This window comes from Mobula hypostoma, chromosome 8 (assembly GCF_963921235.1).
Source record: "Mobula hypostoma chromosome 8, sMobHyp1.1, whole genome shotgun sequence".
NCBI classification, from domain to species: domain Eukaryota; kingdom Metazoa; phylum Chordata; class Chondrichthyes; order Myliobatiformes; family Myliobatidae; genus Mobula; species Mobula hypostoma.
Window position 1 is genome coordinate 126,013,511 of NC_086104.1, and position 26,523 is coordinate 126,040,033.

General features: G+C 44.1%; 1 protein-coding gene across 15 annotated transcripts in view; it reads right to left on the reverse strand.

Annotated features, from left to right (window-relative positions):
- Positions 1-26,523, reverse strand: part of LOC134350907 (glutamate receptor ionotropic, kainate 5-like) — a 170,889-nt gene that overhangs the window by 102,404 nt on the left and 41,962 nt on the right. For 13 of the 15 annotated variants that reach the window (XM_063056738.1, XM_063056734.1, XM_063056728.1 and 10 more), the window contains one exon: positions 18,248-18,297. The gene's annotated coding sequence lies outside the window, so the exon portion shown is untranslated. Of the gene's footprint in view, positions 1-18,247; positions 18,298-19,608; positions 19,677-26,523 lie in introns of all 15 variants that reach the window. The other 2 variants (XM_063056743.1, XM_063056742.1) reach the window with 1 other exon arrangement.

Consider the following 26,523-nt stretch of genomic DNA (forward strand, 5'->3'; position numbering starts at 1 on the left):
CCTGGGATGGCAGGACTTTCATATGAAGAAAGACTGGATCGACTAGGCTTATACTCGCTGGAATTTAGAAGATTGAGGGGGGATCTTATTGAAACATATAAAATTCTAAAGGGATTGGACAGGCTAGATGCAGGAAGATTGTTCCCGATGTTGGGGAAGTCCAGAACGAGGGGTCACAGTTTAAGGATAAAGGGGAAGCCTTTTAGGACCGAGATGAGGAAAAACTCCTTCACACAGAGAATGGCGAATCTGTGGAATTCTCTGCCACAGGAAACAGTTGAGACCAGTTCATTGGCTATATTTAAGAGGGAGTTAGATATAGCCCTTGTGGCTAAAGGGATCAGGGGGTATCGAGAGAAGGCAGGTACAGGGTTCTGAGTTGGATGATCAGCCATGATCATACTGAATGGCGGTGCAGGCTCGAAGGGCCAAATGGCCCACTCCTGCACCTATTTTCTATGTCTCTATGCTTTGGGCTTGTGTTGCAACCAGCAGCACGGGGAATATTTACTGGTAGAGGGAAGAATGAATTCAAGTAAATACCAGCAAATTCTGGAAGCAAACATCACACCATCTGTAAAAAAGCTGAAGATGAAAAGATAATGGCTTCTACAACAGGATAATGAACCTAAACACACCTCAAAATGCACAATGGACTACCTCAAGAGGCCCAAGCTGAAGGTTCTGCCGTGGCCCTCACAGTTCCCTGACCTAAACATCATTGAGAATCTGTGGATCGACCTTAAAAGAGCAGTGCATAGAAGACGGCCCAAGAATCTCACAGAAATAGAAGCCTTTTGCAAGGAGGAATGGGCGAAAATCCCCTAAACAAGAATTGAAAGACTCTTAGCTGGCTACAAAAAGCATTTACAAGCTGTGATACTTGCCAAAGTGGGTGTTACTATGTACTGCCATGCAGGGTGACCAACTTTTGCTTTGGGCCCTTCTCCTTTTTTGTTATTTTGGAACTGTAAAAGATGGAAATAAAAAAGTTTTCTTGCTTAAAATATTAAAGAAATGTGTCATCTTTAACTTTATGCCTTTTGGAAATCAGTTCATCTTTTACTTGCAAGCAACACACATAAACGTTGCTGGTGAACGCAGCAGGCCAGGCAGCATCTCTAGGAAGAGGTGCAGTCAACGTTTCAGGCCGAGACCCTTCGTCAGGGCTAACTGAAGGAAGAGTGAGTAAGGGATTTGAAAGTTGGAGGGGGAGGGGGAGATCCAAAATGATAGGAGAAGACAGGAGGGGGAGGGATGGAGCCAAGAGCTGGACAGGTGATAGGCAAAAGGGATACGAGAGGATCATGGGACAGGAGGTCCGGGAAGAAAGACGAGGCAGCGGGGGACCCAGAGGATGGGCAAGGGGTATATTCAGAGGGACAGAGGGAGAAAAAGGAGAGTGAGAGAAAGAATGTGTGTATAAAAATAAGTAACAGATGGGGTACAAGGGGGAGGTGGGGCATTAGCGGAAGTTAGAGAAGTTGATGTTCATGCCATCAGGTTGGAGGCTACCCAGACGGAATATAAGGTGTTGTTCCTCCAACCTGAGTGTGCCTTCATCTTTACAGTAGAGGAGGCCGTGGATAGACATGTCAGAATGAGAATGGGATGTGGAATTAAAATGTGTGGCCACTATCTATATATATATTCCAGCATCTGCAGAATTCCTGTTGTTCATCTTTTACTTGCTTAGCTATTCACAGTAACAGAAATTTTGACCAGGGGTGCCCAAACTTTTGCATGCCACTGTATATGCATAATAATAAATTTACTTTGAACTTTGAAAGCTGTAAAGAAAGCATACAGCATAGTTGCCTTTATCAAGTGGAGCACTGGGAATAAAAGTTGGCACTTCATGTTGCAGCTGTACAGAACATTGGTAGATCACTCTTGGCCTATTGTGTTCAACTCTGGTCACTGCATTACAGGAGATGTTGGAAAGGGTACAGAAGATGTTTACTATGATGTTGTCTAGATTGGAGGGTTTGAGCTATAATTTCAGGTTCAAGCTCACATTTGAATGTACATATATACAACCAAACGAAACAACATTCTTTCAGAGCACGATGCACCCACTACATATATATATATATAACACACAGCACATAAAAAAGTATTACTACAAATAAGCTATTTAAATAAAATTCAAAATGCATGTAAAGTACACAGCACAGGTAAATAGTAAACAGCACAGTACAGTAAACATCGCACTATCCTGGTAATGATATCTCAGTGGTGGCAGGTATTCATTAGTCTCACAGCCTGGGGGAAGAAACTGTTATCTCGTCTGCAGTCCTAGTCCTGTACTCCTTCCTGACAGAAGTGGGTCAAAGAGACTGTGGGTAAGGTGGTAGTGATTCTCAACAATGCTTCAGACTTGGTGTACAACACTCACAGTAAATGTCACAAATAGAGGTGGGGAGGGGGGAACCTGGTGATTTTGTCAGTGAGTTTTGGTCTTGCAGTTTGATGCCTAGCTGTTTCCTTACCACATAGAACATTCTCAATGGTGCTCCTGTAGAAAGCTGTTAGAAAGGGGACAGGGAGCCTTGCAGATCTCAATCTCCTCAGAAAACGTAGATGCCACTTTGCCTTCCTGACTAATGAGGAGGTGCTGTGAGTTCAGGTTAGATCATTTGTTATGTGCACACCAGTGAACCTTGGTGCTCTTCACTCTCTGCACAGCAGAGCCATTGATGTACAATGAAGTGTGGTCAACCTGTATCTTCCTGAAGTCCACAATCATCTCTTTTGTCTTGTTCACATTGAGATTTTGGAGAAGGTGCAGAAGAGGTTTACTATGATGTTGTCTAGATTGTCTCTGGTGGAATGTTGTTTCGTTTGGTTGTATATAGTCATACAGTCATATGTGAACTTGACCTTGAGTTGTTGTTCTCACACCATGTGACAAGCCTCCTCCCTGTATGCTAATTCATCATTATTACTGAAGAGGCCGGCAACTGTTGCATCTTTAGCGAACTTCATGATGCGGTTTGCGCTGGATCTGGCAGTGCAGTCACAGAGTCAGCAGTGTGAACAGCAACGGGCTGAGCATATAGCCCTGGGGCACCAATGCTCGGAGTGATGGAGCTTGAGATGTTGCTGCCAACTCGGACTGACTGGGGTCTTTCCGTCAAGACATCCAAGATCTAGTTACAGAGAGGGGTGTTGAGAACCAACGAGGACAGTTTACTCACTCGTAAGTAAACCGAAAGATGATTGTTTTTTTAACACTGAGTTGAAGTCGAAAACCAACATCCTGGCATACCAGGCATCACTTTCTAGGTGGGACAGGATGGAGTGGAGGACTGAGGCTATGACATGATCAGTGGACTGGTTTAGGCAGTAGGCAAACAGGAAAGGGCCCAAGGTAGCTGGAAGGTGGGATTTTATACGATCCATTACTCGCCGCTCAAAGCATTTCATGATTGTGCCATAGGGCAGTAATTGTTTAAGCCAGTCACTGTCATTCTCTTGGGCACCTGAATGATGGTGGCTACCTTGAAGCCTGCAGTGGATGTTCTAAAGAGACGTTACAGATGCCCGCTAAGACCTGTTAGCTCGATCGCACAAACCCTCAGCATCTGACCTAGTATGATGTCCGGCCCTGCAGCTTTGTGTAGGGTTACCCTGCCTAGGATCCTCCTCAACTCAGCTGTCGCCAAGCAGGGGTAGCTGCTCCCGAGGGGGAGAGGCAGTTTTCCTCAATGTCACATCATTAATTGCATCAAACCATACACAGGGAGGCTTCACTGTCATTGACATGCAGGGTGGACTGGTAATCTGTTATGGTTCATATACCTTGCTGCAAGAGGTTGGACAAACTTGGATTATTTTCTCTGGAGAATTGGAGGCTGAGAGGAGACCTGATCAAAGTATATACAATTACGAGAGACACAGAGAAGGTAGATAGTCAAGAGATTTTTTTTTCCCAAGGGTGGGAATGTAAAATACCAGAGGACATAGATTTAAGATGAAAAGGAGAAAATTTAAAGTAGATTTGCAAGGCAGTTTTTTGTTTAAACGCATAATGTGTTAGGTGCCTGGGGGTGTGTTACCAGGGTGGTGGTGAATGCAAATAGCAATGTTTAAGAGGTATGTAGACAGGCACATGAACAAGCAGGGCATGGAGGAACATGTCATGTGTAGGCAGATGGAATTAATTTAAATTGGCATCAGCGCTGGCATGGTCACAGTGAGCCAAAGGGCAAGATGGCCCCAGTGACCAGTGGCGACTATTAAATACTCCTCTTCTAAGTATATTTCTTCTGAACTGTGATCAATTGCAACCTGTAATTTCCCTTTTAAGGATGTATTTTTGAGCCATCTAAGCAATCTGGTGCTTTTGAGATCTCCTAAGGAATTCGCTGTGGATGAGAGCGGAGAGCGCAGGTACAGCCACTGTTAGGGCTAGCTAAGCCACTAACCGTGACAGAACACAAACTGTAGTCAGTTCCATTACTCCACGCCGATTAAAACATTGAACAAGATTAAAATCATCAAGGACAAGACTGGAAAGCAAACAGGTGTTCTGCGCCGTCTGCCTGTGTTTGGCCGGTCTCCCTCTTGTCTCGTTTCTTGCTACTGCTGTCGGGTGGAAGGTCTTGGGTCTCACACCGCCAGGTTGGACAGCAGTTGTTGCCCTGCTGCTACTGGGCTCTTGGATGTGTTTCACTCGCCTCAGTGCTGAACGCGCTCTGCATCTGCGCATTCACATTCGGGGACTCTGCAGATCATGCTCTATGCAGTTTTGTTTACTTTCTTTTGTTATTTGCGTGATTTGATAAAGGCATGCCAGTATTGAACTGACTCAGTAGCTGTGGCCTGCAACTATGGGCACAGTGCAGAACTGATTCCATGGCTGTGGCCTGTAACCATCAGCACAGTGCTGAACTGACTCTGTAGCTGTGGCCTGTAACCATGGGCACAGAGCAGATCTGATTCAGTAGCTGTGGCCTGTAACCATCGGCACAGTGCTGAACTGATTCAGTAGCTGTGGCCTGTAACCATGGGCAGTGCTGAACTGATTCCATGGCTGTGGTCTGTAACCATCAGCACAGTGCTGAACTGACTCTGTAGCTGTGGTCTATAACCATCGGCTCAGAGCTGAACTGACTCTGTAGCTGTGGCCTGTAATCATCAGCATAGAGCTGAACTGACTCAGTATCTGTGGCCTGTAACCATGGGCACAGTGCTGAACTGATTCCATGACTGTGGTCTGTAACCATCGGCACAGTGCTGAACTGATTCAGTAGCTGTGGCCTGTAACCACCAGCATAGAGCTGAACTGATTCCATGGCTGTGGCCTGAAGCTATCAGGCTCCTGGACTGGCTTCACATGCCTCAGTGGCTGTGGACTCACTTTTAGGGACTCTGCGGTTAATGTTACTTGTTTACTTTTTATTGTTTGCACACGATTTGTTCTTTTTTTTGCACACATTGGATGTCTGATGGTCTTGTGTGGGTTTTTTAAAAAAGGGTTCTATTGTGTTTCTTTGTTTTGTGGCTGCCCTTCAAAAAGTGAAATCTTAAATTTGTATACTGTATACATGCATTGATGGTGCAATCCTGGTCATATTACAATCAAAGAATGTGTTTGTAGCCTGGATATTGAACTTTTTGCTGTTGGACTCCAGCCATATTCCACTGAGACGCAACACTGGGCATCATGGGAGGTTGTTCCTGCCTGTGGCCATCGAACTTTGCAGCTCCTGCCGTGGAGGGTCAGACACCCTGAGCCAATAGGCTGGTCCTGGACTTATTTCCATCTGGCATAGTTTGCATATTGTTGTTTGATTGTTTGTGGTTGTGTATTGCTATATTTATGCTCTATTCTTGGTTGGTGCAGCTGTAATGAAACCCAATTTCCCTCGGGATCAATAAAGTATGTATATCTATCTATCTATCCATCTATCAAAATAAATGTACTTGGAGCTTTGAGTTTTGTTCCTGTGCTGTATCGTTGTAATTCTATCCAGTCTCTCTTCACAACTGATATGCTCCGCCCCGCCAACATCCAGATGGAATCTCCTTTTCACCCTCACCAGTCTTACTATAGCAATCATATAATGCTGCTACCACACCGCACCTTTAGAGCCACACTGCCCAGCAATCCCTGATTTAACCCTCGCCTAATTACAGAAAAATTTACAAGCACCAATTAATCTACCAACTGGGATGTCTTTGGATTTTGAGAAGAAGCCCGAGGACTTAGAGAAAACCCACGCATTCCACAGAGAGGACGTACAGACTCCTTACAGATGTTGTCAGAATTGAAATCTGATCCCAGACACCCCGAGCTGTAATAGCGTTGTGTTAACCGCTACACTAGTGTGGCGCCCACAAAATGTTTTCTTTTTTTTTTGGCATGTGCTTGCGTGCGTGCCTCCGTGATGATGTCTTTTTTATGGCTTTTACAAGGCACTCTCTCACACAGACATTTTCGCAGTATTTTTCCCTTTATTTTACAAGGTCGAGTTGCGATCTCAACACTCAACCCGACACGGATGGAAAGCGTACTCGGGAGCAGACCCGACTGGTTTCGAACCCTGGAACCTCCGCTCCCGGGTCCGGCGCCGATGTCATTGCTCCACCAGCCGGCCCCACAAAATATTTTCTATATCTTTTCTGTCATGCTACAACTATACTGTTCCCTCACCAGTCTTACCACATCATCGCTATGATGTTGCAAACAGTACTGCACACCTGTAGCTAAACCAATTATTTATAATATTTTACAAAGACTGGTCTGTACTTATTTTCTACATTCCAGCGAAAGAAAGCAAATGCGGTATGCCTTCATCACCATCACCCTACCTACTTGTGCAATCACCTTCGGAGACCACCTGTAAGACTGCAGTTTAGCGGTTACCTCAATCACTTTACAGCACCAGCAATCACCAATTGGGATTCAATTCAATTCTTGCTGCTGACTATGAGGAGTTTATACATTCTCCCCATGACAGTGTGGGTTTTTTTCCCCCCACATTCCAAAGACATGCAAGTTGGCAGGTTAATTAGTCACATGAGTGTCACATGACAGGGCAGCACAGGCCTGTAAGGCTGTATCTCTGAACTTCAACTGCACAAGGTGCTAGCTAAGCTATTTCAAACTGATCTGTTATTCCCTCACCTCCTCTACCTCTCCATCTGCCCAACACCCACACTGGATCCCCTCCCCACCTCTCTCCCTTTATTTCATGTTCCACCATCCCATCATCTTCCACCAAACTCTTCCCAGCTTCTATCCTTTCCACTCTTCCCCTTCCCTCAACACTCTATCACCTCCCTCACCTCAGTCCACCTATTACTGACCAGCTCTTGTTCCATCCCTTCCCCTCACCTCTTCATACCATCTATCAGTCCCACTGTCCCTCTTCCCTCAACACTCTATCACCTCCCTCACCTAGATCCACCTATTACTGACCAGCTCTTGTTCCATCCCTTCCCCTCAATTCTTCATACCATCTATCTCCCCTCAAAACCAGAAAAAGATTTATTATTATTGAAATTTGTATTTTTGTGGCTGTACAATGCAAGATATAAAAACTACTATAAGTTACATTAAATAAATAAATAGTATAAAAGAAGAATAGTGAGGTAGTATTCGTGGGTTCAGGAACCATTTAGAAATCTGGTAGCAGAGAGGAAAAAGCTGTTCTTAAAACATTTGAGTGTGGGTCTTCAGACTGCAGTACCCCCTCACAATGGTAATAACGTTAAGAAGGTGTGACCCATGTGGTGAGAGTCCTTTGTGATGGATGCCATCTTCCTGAGGCACCACTTTTTCAAGATGTCCTCGATGGCAGGGAGGGCTGTGCCCATGACCCAAAATAACAGATTCATTACTCTCCAGAGATGGTACGTGACCCATTGAGTTCCTCCAGCGCTTGGTGTTTTGCTCCAGATACCAGCATCTGTAGTATCTTGTGCCTCCATGATTCATATTTTTGTACTCTAAGATTGTCCTCCACACTATCAACAACACCACTGATCTATGTCATCTGCAAATTTACTAATCATACCTCCTACATTCACACCTTAGTACACAACAAACAGTAGGGATCCAGGCACTGATACTTTCATACATCACTGGTCATGGGCTTCCAGTCACAAAAGCAATCTGCACCATTGCCCTCTGTCTCCTATGACCAAGCCAATTTTTAATTTAATTTTATTTTTATTGGGGATACAGCGTGGGACAGGCCCTTCCAGCCCAATGAGCCGAACTGCCCAGCGACCCACCCATTTAACCCTAGCATAATCACTGGACAGTTTACAATGACCAATTAACCTACTAAGCGGTACGTCTTTGGAATGTGGGAGGAAACCAGAGCACCCAGAGGAAACCCACACATTCACAAGAAGGACGTACAAATTCCTTACAGACCGCACCAGAATTGAACTCCAAAGTCCAGTGCCCTAAGCTGTAATAGTGGCGCACTAACAGCTATGCTACCACTTGGATCCAATTTGCCAATTTACCTGGGATACCATAAGCTTTAATCTTTTGCACTAGTCTACCATATGGGATCTTCTCAGGGCCTTACTGAAATCTACGTAGACTATATCACCAACGCTTCCTCATCAATATTTTTATCTCTTCAAAAAGAAACATTAGTCAGGGAGGACCTCCCACTAACATGTTTGTGCTGACTACCTTAGATTAACTCCAACAACAGATAAATCCTGACTCTCAGAATATTTTTTCCATAATTTCACCAAGACAGCTGTTTACTGCCTTATAATTACCCAGTCATCATGCATGAAATTCTTCACACAATCTTCCTTGTCTGGTACCTCACCTGTGGCCAACAAAGATTCAAATCTGTCCAACAGCACCCCATTAATCCCCTCCTTTGCAGCTTGGGGCACATCTCATCAGGCCTGGTGATTCAAATTGGTAGTTTTCTTTGGAGTGGCAGAGGCTTAGGGGAGATCTGATAAATGTTTGTAAGACTATGAGAGGCATAGATAGACAGCCAGTATCTTTTTCCCGGAGTTAAAATATCTAATAGCAGAGGTCATGTATTAAAAGTGAGAGGAAGTAAGTTCAAAGGAGATGTAGGGGGCAGGTCTTTTTTAAGTGAGTGTTGGGTGCCTGTGTGGAAGTTGTGACAACGCAAGAGCTCAGATAATGTGCAGGAATGGATACTTTACAAATAATGTGCAGTTAACCCTGGTAGTTCTTTGAAGAGCACAGATCTCCTTTGCACAGCAGTGGACTGGAACCATTTGGCATACCAAGACAAGGTAGTTCAAAGCCAAAGTACATTTATTATCAATGTATGTATCCCTATACAACCTTGAGATTCATCTTCTTGCAGGCAGCTACAAAACAAAGAAACACAATAAACACCACACTACAAAGACTGTCAAACATCCAATATGTGAATGCAAACAAAGAAATCTAGAGTAACACTTATTATTGGTAGTACTTTACTAGTTCTGAAGTATTATTGGCCTTTAACATGTACATTCTATTAGCTATTAATACCTGTATTATTGTACTGTGATTGATGATTGATCTCGCAAATAAGGAATCTCAATATCCACAATGTTTCCAGTTGGTCAATATCTGCATTCAACTATTCACTTTCTGTCTCAAAGTGGCATTTCTTAGTTCAAACTTTTCTGAACAGTGTGGTGATGGGCCATGCTATTCTCCCTATGCATAAGTAAATAAAGCGTGACTAAAGAACGACTGTGAGTTTTCAGAGACAAGTTATTCAGTGACAACATCTGGAATGTGCTGCTTGGTGTGGTGGTGGTGGAAGCAGATATGGTAGATTGTTCATGAGGCTCTTAGACAGGCACGTGGATGTGCAGAGAATGGAAGGATATGGACATTGTGAGGCAGAACAGATCAGTTTAGTTGGACATCCGATTACTCATTTGATTAATTTAATTTGGCACAACATTGTGAGAAAAAGGGCCTGTTCCCATACTGTATTGTTCTGTGGTCTATGTTCTTAACATGCTCTAGAAATTCACAGTCCCAAATGAAATCTCCAACTACAACGCCTTTCTCTTTGGTGCATATAGATAAACAGTGATATTAAATTCAGGCTTAATTTCTGGACTGTGCTTATCCCTTCACATAAATATGAAATTTGAGTTATGATCTCTATCCCCAAAGCACTTGCCCGCTGATATTTCAACCATTTGCTTTCCTTTGTTACCTGGGATTAGGTCTCGTTCCTTACCAGGTGTGACCATATATGTACCAGTACTAAAAGCACTTCTGGATGCATTATAAAAATTCTGCCCCGTCTAATCCTTTTGCCCTGTCTAATACAGTGAAAGTTCAAATCCCCTATTATTGTAAATCTGTCTCTCTCATTCGTTTACATATCTAGAATCATAGGGCAATATGGCACTGATATCGGCCCTTCAGCATAATGAGTCTATGCCAACCATGGTGCCCACCCAGATGGTTCCAATTTGTTGGGTCTGGCCCCTATCCTTAACCTTCCATGTACCTATCCAAGTGTTTCTTAAATGATACCATTGTACTGGTCTCAACCACTTCCACTGGCAGCTCATTCCATATACTAACACATGAAAAAGTTGCCCCTCAAGTACCTTTTAAATCTTTCCCCTCTCACCCAAAATCAATGCCTCTTAATTCTGGACTCCCCTCTCCTGGGGAAAAGCCTGCTACCACCCACCTTATCTATGCCTCTCGTGATTTTATAAACCTCTATAAGGTCAACATTATTCTCCTTATTCTCCAAGAATAAAGACCTGGCCTGGCCCACCTCTCCCTATAACTCAGGCCCTCCAGACCTTGCAACATCCTCATAAATTTTTTCTACACTATTTTGAGTTTGAGTCCTCTAACCGGGTGATCAAAACTGTACAGAACACTCCAAGTACAGCCTCACCAATGACTTATACAACTGCAACATAATGTCCCAACTCCAATACTCAGTGCCCTAATTAACGAAGGCCAGTGTGCTAAATGACTTTTTTACCACCCAATCTACCTGTGACGCTATTTTCAACAAAACACATACTTGTACTCCTAGATTTCTCTGTTCCACAACACTCCCTGGTGCCTATTTATAGTACAAGTCCAATGCTGGTTTGATTTTCCAAAATGCATCACTTCATACTTACCTATGTTGAAATCCATTTGCCACTCCTTAGCTCACTTCCTTAACTGATCAAGATCCCCTTGTAACCTATGGCAAACTTCACTATCAACACGACCTCCTAATATCACGCATTCCGCAAACACCTATTTCCCTTCTCCAAATGACTAGAGGGAGGCCTGTAGTATTCACCCAGTAAAGTGATTATCTTCTTTTTGACGCTAATCCATTTGAGATGCCTTCTCAGACATCCTCCCTTATTACTGCAGTGACTCTCTCCTTCATTCATAATGAAAGCCTCCTTCTCTTTTACATTTTTCCCGATCACTCCACACTTATCTGAGCTATTCCTACACATAGCGTGTGGCACTGGAAGTAATCCAGAGATTATGAGTTTAGAGGTCCTGCTCTTTGATCTTGCATGTGACCACAAGGAATTGCAGAGAGTTGGGGATACAGCTCAGCCTCTGCTCTGTGGACTCTGTCTATACTTCTTGCTGTCTCAGCAAAGCAGCCAACATAATCAAGGACCCCTACTACCTCCGACATTTCTATCTTCTCACATCCTCCCATCAGGCAACAGATAGCTTGAAAGCACATAACACCAGTCTTAAAATCAGCTTCAACCCCGCTGTTACCTGACTCTTGAATGGACCTCTTGTACAATGAAATAGACTCGACCTCTTAATCCACCTTGTTATGATCTTGTACTGTATTGTCTACCTGCACTGCACTTTTTCTGTAGCTGCTACACTTTATTTGGTATTGTTATTGTTTTGCCTTGTTCAATACATTGTGTAATGATTTGATCTATGTGAATAGTATGCAAGACAAGTTTTGTCTGTATCTTGGTATATGTGACAATTATAAATCAACACCAATATAAGCAAAATTGATCCTGGAGATGACACCCCACACTGCGTAAGGCAAATTAGCAAATTGGTTCCAAAATGATGAACCTTTAGCTTATACGGGAAACTGAGGGGGTGACAGATAGCAGCTACAAGGAGGTAGTCACCCCTGAGTTGAAGGAGGCAGGTATCTGCGTGACTATCAGGAGAGGGAAAGGAAATGAGCAGCCAATACAGACTGCCCCTGTGGCTGTCCCTTCAATAATAAGTGACCCCACTATGGATACTGTTGAGGGGGACGACCCACTGGGGAGGAGTTTCCCTGGCGACAAACCTGGTGCTATGGCTCAGAAGGGAAGTGGGGAGAAGAGGACTGTAGTATTGATAGGGGATTTCATAGAAGAGTAGACACAAGATTTTATGAACGTGAAATAGATATGCAGAAGTTACGTTGCCTCCCAGGTGCCAGGGTCAGGGATGTTTTGGATCGAGTCTACAGCATTTTAAAGGGAAAGGGTGAGCAGCCAGAAGTCTTGATACATATTGGCAACAATAACATAGGTAGGAAAAGGGAGGAGGTCCTGAAGAGAGAATTTAGGGAGTTAGGTAGAAAGCTGAAAAGCAGGTCCTCCAGGGTAATAACCACTGGATTGCTGCCTCTGCCACAAGCCAGTGAGGGTAAGAATAGGATGATTTGGTAGAAGAATTAGTGCAGGGGGTAGGGCTTCAGACTCCTGGATCACTGAGATCTTCTCTGGGGATAGGAATGACCTGTATGAAAAGCAAAGGTTACACAAAAACCCAAGGGGGACCAATATCCTTGCGGACTGGTTTGCTCGAGCTGTTGCGGAAGGTTTAATCTAAATTGGCAGGAGTATGGCAAGCAGAGTGACAGGACTGAGGATGGGGCATTTGGTATACAATCAGATGCTGTGTGCAGTGATACTGTCAGGAAGGACAGACAGATGATAAGGCAAAATTGCAGTCAGTGGGATGAGTTGCAGTGTAACATGGGAACAAAATCAAAAAGTGTGAATACAGGACTAAAGGTATTGTATTTGAATGCACGCAGCCTACAGAGTAAGGGAGATGGTCTTGTAGTGTAGTTAGAGATTGGAAGGTATGAATGACATTGTGAGTTGTCACTGAAAGAAGATCGTACTTGGGAGCTTAACATCCAAGGATACATATTGTATCAAAAGGACAGGCAGGTAGGCAGACTGTTTCAGGTGGCTCCGTTGGTAAAACAAAAACAAATACTTAGAAAGAGATGACATAGGATGGGCAGATGTAGAATACTTGAGGGTAGAGTTAAGAAACTACAAGGGTAAAAAGACGCTGATGGAAATTATATCTGTAAGATGGTGGCACATATACACGCAGCAGCCCCGCGGGGCAAACCAAAGGTACAATTTTCTCTGTTAAATGTGTTTTTATACATAGTAAGACTATTCTTGACTCCAATAACTACGTGTGCAGCAAGTCTAGTGCATCAGTGAGCTGCTCACTGTTCGGAGTAGCCAGCCGGGGAGGTCGGGTTGGGCTGTCGGGCCACAGGAGAAGCCGGATTGTGTTCCAGAGAGCTGATCTAGGTGCAGACCATACTGCTGCCGGCTACTCAGAGGCACCGGAGCTGGTGGCTTCGAGTTGGTGCAAAGGCCGACGTGTAGTGAAACTTTGTGTGACCGTCTTGGACAGTTCTTTTGCGTTCACAAGACTCCGTTGAACATTGATTGCCACAGGCCTGCTTCCTTTGTTTGGTGGTGAGACAGGCGGCGGGGCAGCACTGTCACCTTGGTTGGGGCGAGGACTAGGGCTTGGTCCTCGGGCTTGAATTGAAGTGTGGCATCCGGGATCGGTTGGGGGTGGCCTTCCAGTGTTGGTTCGGTGGAATTATAGTCTGGTCTGCCGGGAACCATCGATTTGCGAGACTTGTTGCTCAGGATCTTGGACTAAAAATGTGTTTTCACATGTGACTGCGCTCTTTTTTTTCCTTTCTCATTATTTTGAGTGTGCATGCATGCTTTTGCATCTTGGCCCTGGAAGAACGCTATCTTATTCAATGACAAAATGGAGTCTAGAGAGGAAGTGGAACAGCTGGCAGATTGGTGTGAGAAGAACAACCTAAGCCCAAACGTGAAGAAGACAAAGGAAATCATTGTGGACTTCAGGAAGGTGCAGACAAACTATCCCCCTCTGTGAATACATGGCTCCTCCATAGAGAGAGTTAAGTGAACCAAGTTCCTGGGAGTTCACATCACGAATGACCTCACCTGGTCCCTTAATATCACCTCCCTGAACAAGAAGGCACAGCAGCAACTCCACTTCCTAAGATGTTTGAGGCCAGCAAGGCTCCCAACCCCATCTTAACTGTGTTTTATAGGAGCATTATTGAGAGCATCCTAACAAGTTGCATCTCCATCTTGTAGAGGAGCATCAGACCCAAAGGCCCTACAAAGGACTGTGAGAACAGCTGAGAGGATCATAGGGGTTTCCCTACCATCCATCAGGGACATTCATCATGAGCACTGCACATGCAGGGGCCTTAGTATTATTAAAAACCTCACCCATCCATCCAACATCCTCTTTGACTTTCTACCATCAGGCAGGAGCCTAAAATGCATAATGGTCAGGCTAAGAAACAGTTTCTTCCCCCAAGCCATTAATAAGTTATTGTGTGTTATGTGCTTTACACCCTGGTTCAAAGAAACATCTAGTTTCTACATACATTATATACATGTATGTAGTCAAATGACAATAAACTTGACTTGATCTGAATCCAAGTATGGTTTGAATGACAATTAAACTTGATTTGATTTGATACAGCCCCCCGAACAGTAGCCAGGATGTGGACTACAAGTTACAACAAAAGGTAGAAAACGCTTGTCAAAAGGGCAAAGTTACGATAGTCATGGGGGATTTAAAATGCAGGAATATTGGGAAAATCATGTTGGTGCTGGATCCTAAAAGAAAGAATTTGTAGAATGCCTATGAGATGGCCTTTAGAGCAGCTTGTGGCTGAGCCCGCTAGGGGAAAGGCTATTCTGGAACGGGTGTTGCGTAATAAACCAAATCTGATTAAGGAGCTTAAGGTAAAGGAACCCTTAGGAGCCGTGATCATAATATGATAGACCTCACCCTACAATTTGAGAGGAAGAACCTAAAGTGAGATGTCTCAGTATTACACTGGAGTAAAGGGAATTCTAGAGGCATGAGAGAGAAGTGGGCCAAAGTTGATAGGAAGGGGACACTAGCAAGGATAACAGGAGAGCAAGTAATGTTGGAGTTTCTGGGAGAAATTTGGAAGGTGTAGCATAGATATATCCCAAAGAAGAAATATTTTAAAGGCAGGATAACGCAACCAGGGCTAACAAGGGAACTCAAAAACAACATAAAAGCAAAAGAGAGGATATATAATAGCACAAAAATTGGTGGGAAGTTAAAGGATTGGGAAGCTTTTAAAAACCAACAGAAGGCAATTAAAAAAGCCATAAGGAGGGAAAAGATGAAATATGAAGGTAAGCTGACCAGTAATATTAAAGAGGATATGAAAAGGTTTTCAGATATATAAAGAGTGAAGGAGAGGCGAAAGTGGACACTGGACCACTGGAAAATGACATTTCAGAGGTAGTAGTAGGCGACAAAGAAATGGTGGATGAACTAAATAAGTATTTTCCATCTGTCTTCACTGTGGAAGACACCAGCAGTATGCCAAAAGTTTGACAGTGTCAAGAGGCAGAAGTGAGTGCAATTGTTATCAGTAGGGAGAAGATGCTTGGGAAGCTGAAAGGTCTGAGGGTGATTAAATTATCTGGACCAGATGGACTACGCCCCAGGGGTTCTGCAAGAGGTGGCTATGGAGATTATGGAGGCATTGGTAATGATCTTTCAAGACCACTATATTCCGGCATGGTTCCAGAGGACTGGAACCTTTCAAAAGTCATTCCACTCTACAAGAAGGGAGGGAGGCATAAGAAAGAAAATTATAGCAACACATGCAAAATGCTGGAGGAACTCAGGAGGCTATGGAAAAGAGTAAGTAGTCAAAGTTTTGGGCAGAGACCGTTCATCCTGATGAATGGTCTCGGCCCAAAATGTCAACTGTAATTTTTTCCATAGATACTGCCTGGCCTGCTGGTTCCTCTAGCATGTTGTATGTGTAGCATAGATAGAAGATTGGCTGACTATCATAGGCAAAGTGTAGGAATAAAAGGAGCCTTTTCTAGTTGACTGCCAGTAGGTTCTGCAGGGGTCAGTGTTAGGACCTCTTCTTTTTACATTATATATCAATGATTTGGATGATGGAATTGATAGCTTTGTGGCCAAAGTTGCAGATGATACAAAGATAGGTGGAGGGGTAGATAGTATTGAGAAAGCAGGGAAGTTGCAGAAGGACTTAGACAGATTACGAGAACAGGCAAAGAAGTGGCAGATGGAATACAGTGTCAAAAAGTGTATGGTATAACCTGTGATAGAAGGAACAAAAGCATAGACAATTTTCTAAATGGGCAAATAACAAAAATCGGAGGTGCAAAGGGACTTGGGAGTCCTTGTGCAGGATTCTCTAAAAGTTAGCTTACAGGGCTTACAGGTTGATTCGGTGGTGAAGAAGGCAAATGCAGTGTTAGCATTAACTTCGAGAGGACTAGGATATAAAAGCAAGGATGTAATGCTGAGGCTTTATAAGGCACTGGTGAGAATTCCCTTGGAGTACTGTGCTGCACTGGTTCTTTCCTCCCCCAACAGTATCCACCACTGTATATCTGTGTATCTTGGTCGCCTGGTATCCAGAGTATTGTGGACTTCAGTGAGTGTGTCTGCTATACAGATAGAGGAAATATCAGCTCTGCATCCACCCTCACTTTCCCAACAAGATGTTGCATGTTCTTATCAGCTCACCTCTCATTCTTTGAAATGCAACAGATTATAGGTTCAGCTTGCTCACTTAGAGTATTGTGAGGAGTTTTGGGCCCCTTATCTAAGAAAGGATGTGCTGGCATTGGAAAAGGTCCAGAAGAGGCTCACGGGAGTCAATTCCGGGAACGTAAAGGTTATTGTATGAGAAGCATTTGATGGTTCTAGCTCTCTACTCGCTGGAATTCAGAAGAATGAGGAGGGATCCCATTGAAATCACTTGATTATTGAAAGGCCCAGACAGAGTGAATGTGGAGAGGATGCTTCATATAGTGGAAGATTCTAGGACCAGGAGACGCAGCCTCAGAATAGAGAGGCATCCATTTAGAATGGAAATTAGGAGGAATTTCCTGAGCCAGAGGGTGGCAAATCTATGGAATTCATTGCCACAGGCAGCTGCAGAGGCCAGGTCATTGAGTATATTTAAGGTGGAGGTTGATTCTTGATTAATCAGGGCATAAGGGTTATGGGGAGAAGGCAGGAGAATGGAGTTGAAAGTGAAAATGGATAAGCCACGATGAAATGGCAGAGCAAACTCGACGGGCCAAATAGCCTAATTCTGTTTCTATGCTCTAACAATGGAATTGGCCAATGAGGCTGGAGGATTATATTTGTGAGTGGAAGCCCATGAGCAATGGTGTACCAGCGGGTCATCACAATGACCCTCGCCATTTGTATAGCTCAAAAACAAGTGCACCACTTCTGGCTCGGGCCACAATGGCGAGGGGTGAAGTCAGACTAGGACTATAGTTACAGAAGACTTAACTGCAGGAAGACAAGAGATTCTGTGGTAGCAAAAGAAATTCCAGGATTGTGTATTGCCTCTTCAGTACCAAGGCCAAGGATGTCTCTGAGTGGCTGCAGGACTTTTTCATGGGGGAGGATGAGCAACCAGAGGTTATGATGCACATTGGCACAATGACATGGGGAGAAAAATGGAAAAGAGCATGCAAAGAGAAAAGGTGGTCTCCTGAAGAATGTTATGCTGGGCAAATCCCCAAGGCCTGACGAAATATAGAGAGGCAAGACATAAGATTGCTAGAGCCTTAGCCAAGATCTTTATTCCCCTCTAACTGCAAATGACTTCCTGGAGGATTGACAGGTTGCTGTAGAAGAAAGAAAGTCCTGGAAATTACAGGCCAGTGAGGCTCACATCAGTGATAGAGCAGCTACTGGAAAGAATACACTGGGATCAGTGCGGAGAGAGTAAACACTCTGACACCATTGAGGGTGAGAGTAAATACATGGAGACCACTGGGAGAGGAATACATTTATAGAGAAAGGCTAGCTTTCAACAACTCAATAGCAATACTAACTACTGCAAAAAAAAGGCACTGTTATAACAGTCGCACAATTAAGATAAGATGAAAAATGTTTACTTACCAACATCCAGAATTCCTACACACAGCGATCTGTGGGCACTGCAGACAGGGCTGGAAAAGTGGGGAGACAAATAGTAAATACACTGGGATCAAGGCGAGAGTAAATACACTGTGATCAGTGAAGAGTAAATACACTGGGATCAGTGAAGAGTAAATACACTGGGATCGGTGGAGTGTAAATACACTGGGATCAGTGAAGAGTAAATACACTGGGATCAGTGAAGAGTAATTACACTGGGATCAGTGGGGAGAGTAAATACACTGGGATCAGTGGAGTGTAAATACACTGGGATCAGTGAAGAATAAATACACTGGGATCAGGGGGGAGAGTAAATACATCGGGATCGGTGGAGTGTAAATACACTGGGATCAGTGAAGAGTAAATACACTGGGATCAGTGGGGAGAGTAAATACACTGGGATCAGTGAAGAGTAAATACACTGGGATCAGTGAAGAGTAAATACACTGGGATCAGTGGAGTGTAAATACACTGGGATCAGTGAAGAGTAAATGCACTGGGATCAGTGAAGAGTAAATACACTGGGACCACTGGGGAGAGTAAATACACTGGGATCAGTGGAGTGTAAATACACTGGGATCAGTGGGGAGACAAACAGTAAATACACCAGGATCAGTGAAGAGTAAATACACTGGGATCGGTGGAGTGTAAATACACTGGGATCAGTGAAGAGTAAATACACTGGGATCAGTGAAGAGTAAATACACTGGGACCAGTGGGGAGAGTAAATACACTGGGATCATTGAAGAGTAAATACACTGGGATCGGTGGAGAGTAAATACACTGGGATCAGTGGGGAGAGTAAATGCACTGGGATTAGTGGGAGAGTAAATACACTGGGATCAGTGAGGAGAGTAAATACACTGGGGTCAGTGGAGAGTAAACACACTGGGATTCGGGGAGAGTAAATACACTGGGATTCGGGGAGAGTAAATACACTGGGATCAGGGGGAGAGTAAATACACTGGGATCGGGGGAGAGTAAATACACTGGGGTCAGTGGGGAGAGTTAACACACACTGGGGTCAATGGGGAGAGTAAATACACTGGGATCAATGGGGAGAGTAAATACACTGGGGTCAGAGGGGAGAGTAAACACTGGAGTCAATGGGGAGGGTAAATACACTGGGGTCAGTCGGGAGAGTAAATACACTGGGATCAGTGGGGAGAGTAAACACACTGGGATCAGTGGGGAGAGTAAATACACTGGGATCAGGGGAGAGTAAATATACTGGGGTTAGTGGGAGTATAAATACATTGGGATCTGTGAGGAGAGTAAATCCACTGGGATCTGTGCAAGAAATTGATAAATAGACTGGTTCATTTTATGAATCTTTACATTACATAGAAATGTTTTCAGGCGCTGGTGGAGTTGGAGAACAATATTCCAAAACGATTGCAGAGATGAAGACCTGTTATGTGTGTAGACAGGAGAAGATGGTATTACTCTCCTCGGGACAGACTAGTTATTGAGACATTTAAACTCATAAAGAATGTAGACAGATGAGATAGAAAGTGCCGATGGATGGGGTCAAGAACCAGGAGACAAGAGGCCTAAGGTGAGTCTTAGGTGAGGCCTGGGGTCAGAGGGGAGGATAAATACACTGGGATTAATGGGCAGAGTAATTACACTAAAATCAGTGAGGAGAGGATAAATACACTGGGATTAGTGGGGAGAGTAAAATTCACTGGGACCAATGAGAAGAGGGAGCAAGTATGGGATCACTGGAGTATCAGAAATAAAAGAAAAGTGAGCCGTTCAGCTTGTTATATAGCTCCCCCTGCCATTCGCCAGGACTACTGTTAATCTCAGGGTCACTTTCAACTAAATAGCTGAAAGGGGAGTGGACCACGGAAGAAGGAGAGGCACCAGAGGTAAGTGATAAGCAGGTGAGAAGAGGCAAGAGGCCAAAGTGGGGAATAGAGGAATAGAAGAAGAAGGAAGGTGGGAAGGGAAAAAAGTAAAGGGGAGAAAAAATTACTGGAAGGAGAAATCAATGTTCATGCCATCAGGTTCGAGGCTACCTAGTTAGAATATGTGATGTTGCTCCTCCACCCTGAGAGTGGCCTCATCATGGTCTACTCTATCTATGTCACTCATTACTTCATAATCAGAATCAGGTATAACATCACTGGTGTATGTTGTGAAATTTGTTAACTTTGATAAATAGAGGGGGAAAAACTGAATTACAGTAAATATCAGAATCAGAATCTGGTTTAATATCTGGCATGTGTCATGAAATTTGTTAACTTAGCAATACATAACGCAGAAGAGAAAAAATATATAAATTAGAGCATACGTATATTGAATAGATTAAATATCGGGCAAAAACCAGAAATAATATATATTTAAAAAGTGAGGTAGTGTCTAAGGGTTCAATGTCCATTTAGGAATCGGATAGCAGAGGGGAAGAAGCTGCTTCTGAATCACCAAATGTGTGCCTTCAGGCTTCTGTACTTCCTACCTGATGGTAACAGTGAGAAAAGGGCATGCCCTGGGTGCTGGAGGTCCTTAATAATGGACGCTGCCCTTCTGAGACACCGCTCCTTGAAGATGTCCTGGGAACTTTGTAGGCTAGTACCCAAGATGGAGCTGACTAAATTTACAACCCTCTGCAGCTCCTTTCGGTCCTGTACAGTACCCACCCCCCCCCCATTCCAGACAGTGATGCAGCCTGTCAGAATGCTCTCCACTGTACATATATTGAGTGCTTTTGTTGACATACCAAACCTCATCAAACTCCTAATGAAGTATAGTCACTGTCTTACCTTCTTTATAACTGTGATATGTTGGGACCAGTTAGGTCTTCAGAGACCTTGACACCCAGGAACTTGAAACTCCTTACTCTCCCAACTTCTTATCCCTCTATGAGGATTGCTATGTGTTCCTTCGTCCTACCCTTCCTGAAGTCCACAATCAGCTCTTTCGTCTTACTGACGTTGAGTGGCAGGTTGTTGCTGCAGCACCATTCCACTAGCTGGCATATCTCACTCCTGTACACCCTCTTGTTACCATCTGAGATTCTACCAACAATGGTTGTATCATCAGCAAATTTATAGATGGCATTTGAGCTATGCCTAGCCACACAGCCATTGGTATTGATAGAGTAGAGCAGTGGGCTAAGCACACACTCCTGAGGTGCACCAGTGTTGACTGTCAGTGAGGAGGATACGTTTGTGGTCTTCCGGTTAGGAAGTCGAGGATGCAATTGAAGAGGGAGGTATAGAGGCACAGGTTCTGCAACTTCTCAGTCAGGATTGTGGGAATGATAATACTAAATGCTAAGCTATAGTTGATGAACAGCATCCTGACATAGGTGTTTGTGTTGTCCATGTGGTCTAAAGCCGTGTGAAGAGCCATTGAGATTGCATCTGTCATTGACCTATTGTGGTGACAGGCAAATTGCAATGGGTCCAGATCCTTGCTGAGGCAGGAGTTCAGTCTAGTCATGACCAACCTCCTCAAAGCATTTCATCACTGTAGATGTGAGTGCTACTGGTGATAGTCATTAAGGCAGCTCACATTATTTTTCTTAGGCACTGTTATAATTATTGCCTTTTTGAAGCAAGTGGGAACTTCTGCCCGTAGCAGAGAGAGGTTGAAAATGTTCTTGAATACTCCTGCCAGTTGGTTGTCACAAGTTTTCAGAGCCTTACTAGGTACTCCATCTGGACCTTCCGCCTCGCGAGGGTTCACCTTCTTTAAAGGCAGCCTAACATCGGCCTCTGAGACAAAGAACACAGGGTCATCAGGTGCAGCAGGGACCTTCACAGCTGTAGCTATTTTCTCCCTTTGAAAGCCGGCATAGAAGGCGTTGAGTTCATCTGGTAGTGAAGCATCGCTGCCATTCATGCTATTGGGTTTCACTTTGTAGGAAGTAATGTCTTGCAAACCCTGCCAGAATTGTTGTGCATCCAATGTTAGGAAGTCAAGGATCCAGTTAAAGAGGGATATACAGAGGCCCAGGTTCTGTAGCTTTTCGATCAGGATAGTAGAAATGATGATGTTAAACACTGAGCTATAGTCAATGAACAGAATCCTGACACAGGTATTTGTATTGTCCAGGTGATCCAAGGCCATGTGGCGAGCCATTGAGATTGTGTCTGCTGTAGACCTACTGTGGCGACAGGCAAATTACAGTGGGTCCAGGTCCTTACTGAAGCAGAAGTTGATTCTAGTCATGACCAACCTCTCAAACCATAGATGTGAGTGCTATTGGACGATAGCTGTTAAGGCAGCTCACACTGATCTTCTTGGGCATTGGTAGAATTGTTGCCCTTTTGAAGCAGGTGGGTACTTCCAAGCATAGCAGTGAGAGATTGAAAATCTCTTTGACTATCCCTGCCAGTTGGTTGGCACAAGTTTTCAGAGCCTTACCAGGTACTCCAGCAGGGCCTGCTGCCTTACAAGGGTGCACCCTCCTGAAAAACAGCTCGATGCCGGCATCTGAGATACCGACACAGGGTCACAGGGTTACCGAGTGCAGTAGGGATCCTCACAGCTGTAGTTTTATTCTCCCTTTCAGAGCAAACATAAGAGGCGTTGAGTTCATCTGGCAGTGAAGCATCGCTGCCATTCATGCTATTGGGTTTTGCTTCGTAGGAAGTAATGTCCTGCAAACCCTGCCAGAGTTAACATGCCCCCAACCACGCTTGGAATTGTTTCTTTGCTCTTGAAATAGCTCTCTGCAAGTCCTACCTGGCTTTCTTGTACAGACCTGGGTCACCAGGCTTAAATGCCACAGATCTACGGACCTCCTGGTTCATTTTGGGAACGTACAGTAAGTTTTCATAGGCACTCACTCATCCACGCAGGTTTTAATGAAGTTGGTGACAACTGCAGCTTATTCATCCAGACTCAAAGATGAGTCCCTAATACAATCCAGTCCACCAATTCAGAGCAGTCCTGTAAGCACTCCTGTGCCTCCCTAGTCCATACCTTCTTGGTCCTCACTACTGGTGCTGCAGTCTTCAGTCTTTGCCTATACTCAGGGAGTAGAAATATAGCCCAGTGATCAGACTTCCCAAAGCATGGCGTGGAATAGCACAGTAAGCGCTCTTGATGGTGGCGTAACAGTGGCCCAGTGTATTGATTCCTCTGGTACTAAAAATGATTTGTTGATACTAATTATTTAGTGACTTTTTCAAGTTGGCCTTATTAAAATCCCCCAAAATGATGGGGAAAGCATCAGGATGTGTTGTTTCATGCCTGTTGATTACATCGCTCAGTTTGTCTAGAGACTATTGGGCATTGTCCTGAGGTGGAATGTACACTGCTACCAAAATGATCGCTGAGATCGCCCGAGGCAGGTAAGATGGCTGGCACTTAATCACAAGGCATGCCAGATCCACTGAACAGGATTGGGACAGTACTGCCACATTTGTACACCATGAGGAATTGGTCATGAAGCAAAATCTTCTGCCTTTGGCTTTAAAAGACTTAGCAATTCTATCTTGGCAGTATATAGGTTGACCAAGATTGCGGGAAACAAAAGATGCAAGTGGTCCTAATGTCCCTGTAGCTCTGAGATCTTCAATTTTATTTACCAGAGACTGTACGTTTGCCAGCAAGATAGTTAGTATTGAGAGTCAAAAACCTCGTTTTTTTTAATGTACAATTAGCCCACTGCAACTACCTTGTTTCCACCACCACAGTGGGATCTTTTTCTATCGGTTTTTAGCAGCAATAGATTGTTTAGTTGCATTAAAATATTGCTACTGACTGTACAGACCTTAGATACAGTTTTTTAGCTGTAGCAGGCTGAAATGTGAATATGTGATTGTTTCCATCAAGCTGCGCCACTTCGAGTCACCGTAACTAGGACCCCAGAAATAATATTTACTGTGCTCATTGTGTTTACATTTCTGATTTCTTTCGATATGTTAATGCTTTGCCAGGAAAAGCAGGTTACAGCAGACACCAGCACTTTCCTTTTTCTCGACATTTTGCCATACTGTGCTCCATCTCGCGCACCGTCACTTGTTCAACTCTCTCCCTCTGCACCTTCCCCACAACCTACAGAGGCACCCAGCCTTGTATCCTCAGAAAGCTTGGACAAGGTGCTTGGATCTGCGGCATTTTGGTTGGATGGAACCAGGAGATGGAAGGAACAAAGATGTTGTCTTTCACCTTTCCCTCACATTATCCTGTGAGGGAAGGTTCAGTGAACCAGGGCTTTTCTCTTTGAAGTGAAAAAGGATACAAGACGACATGATGGAGGTGTTTTTTATCCGAAATAAACTTTATTCATAATAAAAATATTTACAAGAATATTTCATTCTTGTGCTTAGAGACAATATTAAATTAAATTTTAGAAACAATAGCACTATTACAGTACAATACCCGAGGAGCTTCCAACCCGGCCCCTCCCTGTCCAATAACAGAAGAACCATAAACTGTGGTCCAGCCTAGAATGTGCAAGTCAGCAGCAGTCCTTTCCTGATATCTCAATGTGTTGAAAGACTAACCCGTTTTAGGCAGAACAAAGGGCACCTTTCACTGAGTTGATGATCTTCCAGCAGCACTTGATGTCCATCTCTCTGCATGCCCCTGGGAACAGCCCAGAGATCAGACACTCCTCTATCACGCAGCTGCTCGGGTGAACTGTGACAAAGGCCCTTGCATCTTCGTCCACACCCTCTTCTCAAACCCACAGCCCACAAAGAGGTGAGCAACCGTCTTGTCCCCACTACAGTCCTCTCAGCAGTGGGTGCATGGTCCAGGCATTTTTTTTTAGATTATGAAGACACGCAGTCCTCTTTTATTGTCATTTAGTAATGCATGCATTAAGAAATGATACAATATTTCCTCCAGTGTGATATCACAAAACACAAGACAAACCAAGACTGAAAAAACTATCAAAACCACATAATTATAACATATAGTTACAACAATGCAACAATACCATAACTTGATGAAGAACAGTCCATGGCACAGTAAAAAGTTCAAAGTCTCTCAAATGTCCCACATCTCACGCAGACAGGAGAAGGAAGAAAACTCTCCCTGCCATGCCCAACCACAGTCCGACTCTGAGTCATCCGAAAACTTCGAGCTTCCGATCGGCCCTCCGACACCGAGTACTGAGCACCAACTCTATCCGAATGATTCGACCTCAATCTCAGTCGCCAGCAGCAGGCAAAGCCAGGGATTTTGGGGCCTTCCCTCCGGAAGATTTCTCGATCACACAGTAACAACGGCAGCGAACTGGCGTTTCAGAAACTTCTCCAGGTGTTCCCCTGTGCTTTCATGTCTGTCTCCATCAAATCAGAATTGTCCACGGCCCCTATTTAACGGATACGGTATCATTTTCACTGGAGGGCTGCACGGCGCGGCGCGCTGCTATCTCTTCCTCCCGCCTGTAGGAGGGATCTGACAGGGATGCACATTGTCACAGGCAGCCCAGCAAGGTCTTGATGCTTGTTGGGGAGATCTGGCTATGAGGTATTTTGCCAGATGGTCTGGGCAGACTGCTCAGGCAACCACCCCACAGTGTCCTTCAAGTCACAACATCCCATACTGATCATCACCTGACAGACTTGAGGTCAAAGGTGTTGATTTAGAAGAGTGAAGGCAAGTAGTGTGGCAACGTCCAGCTGACTGGGACGTTGTGCAGCCATGGGGTCATATTCAGCCCTCGCAACACAGGAGATATGAGGTATCACACGGGTATAGATAGGGTGAATGCATGCAGGCTTTTTCCCCTCAGGTTGGGTGAATCTAGAACTAGAGGCTTAAGGTGAAAGATTAAATATTTGAGGGGAAACTGAGAGAGGAATTCTTCACCCAGAGGATGGTGTGTGTTTAGATAAGCACATGGATGACAGGAATATGGAGGGCTATGGTTCAGTGCAGGTTAATAGGACTAGGCAGTAAAATATTTTGGCACACTCTAGATGGCCCGCTTCTGTACTGTAATGCTCTATGACTTATTAATGAATGGAATTAGGAAAGCCAGGAGGCGCCATGAAAAGTCTTTGGCAAGTAGAATTAAAGAGAATCCCAAGGCTTTCTATACATCAAGAGCAAGGGGATAATTGTGGGAGGGTAGGACCAATCAAGGATACTTTATACTTTATACTTTATTGTCGCCAAACAATTGGTACTAGAACGTACAATCATCATAGCGATATTTGATTCTGCGCTTCCCACTTCCTGGATTACAAATATTAAATATTAAAAATAGTAAACATTAGTAAATATTAAAAAATTAAATTATAAATCATAAATAGAAAATAGAAAAATGGAAAGTAAGGTAGTGC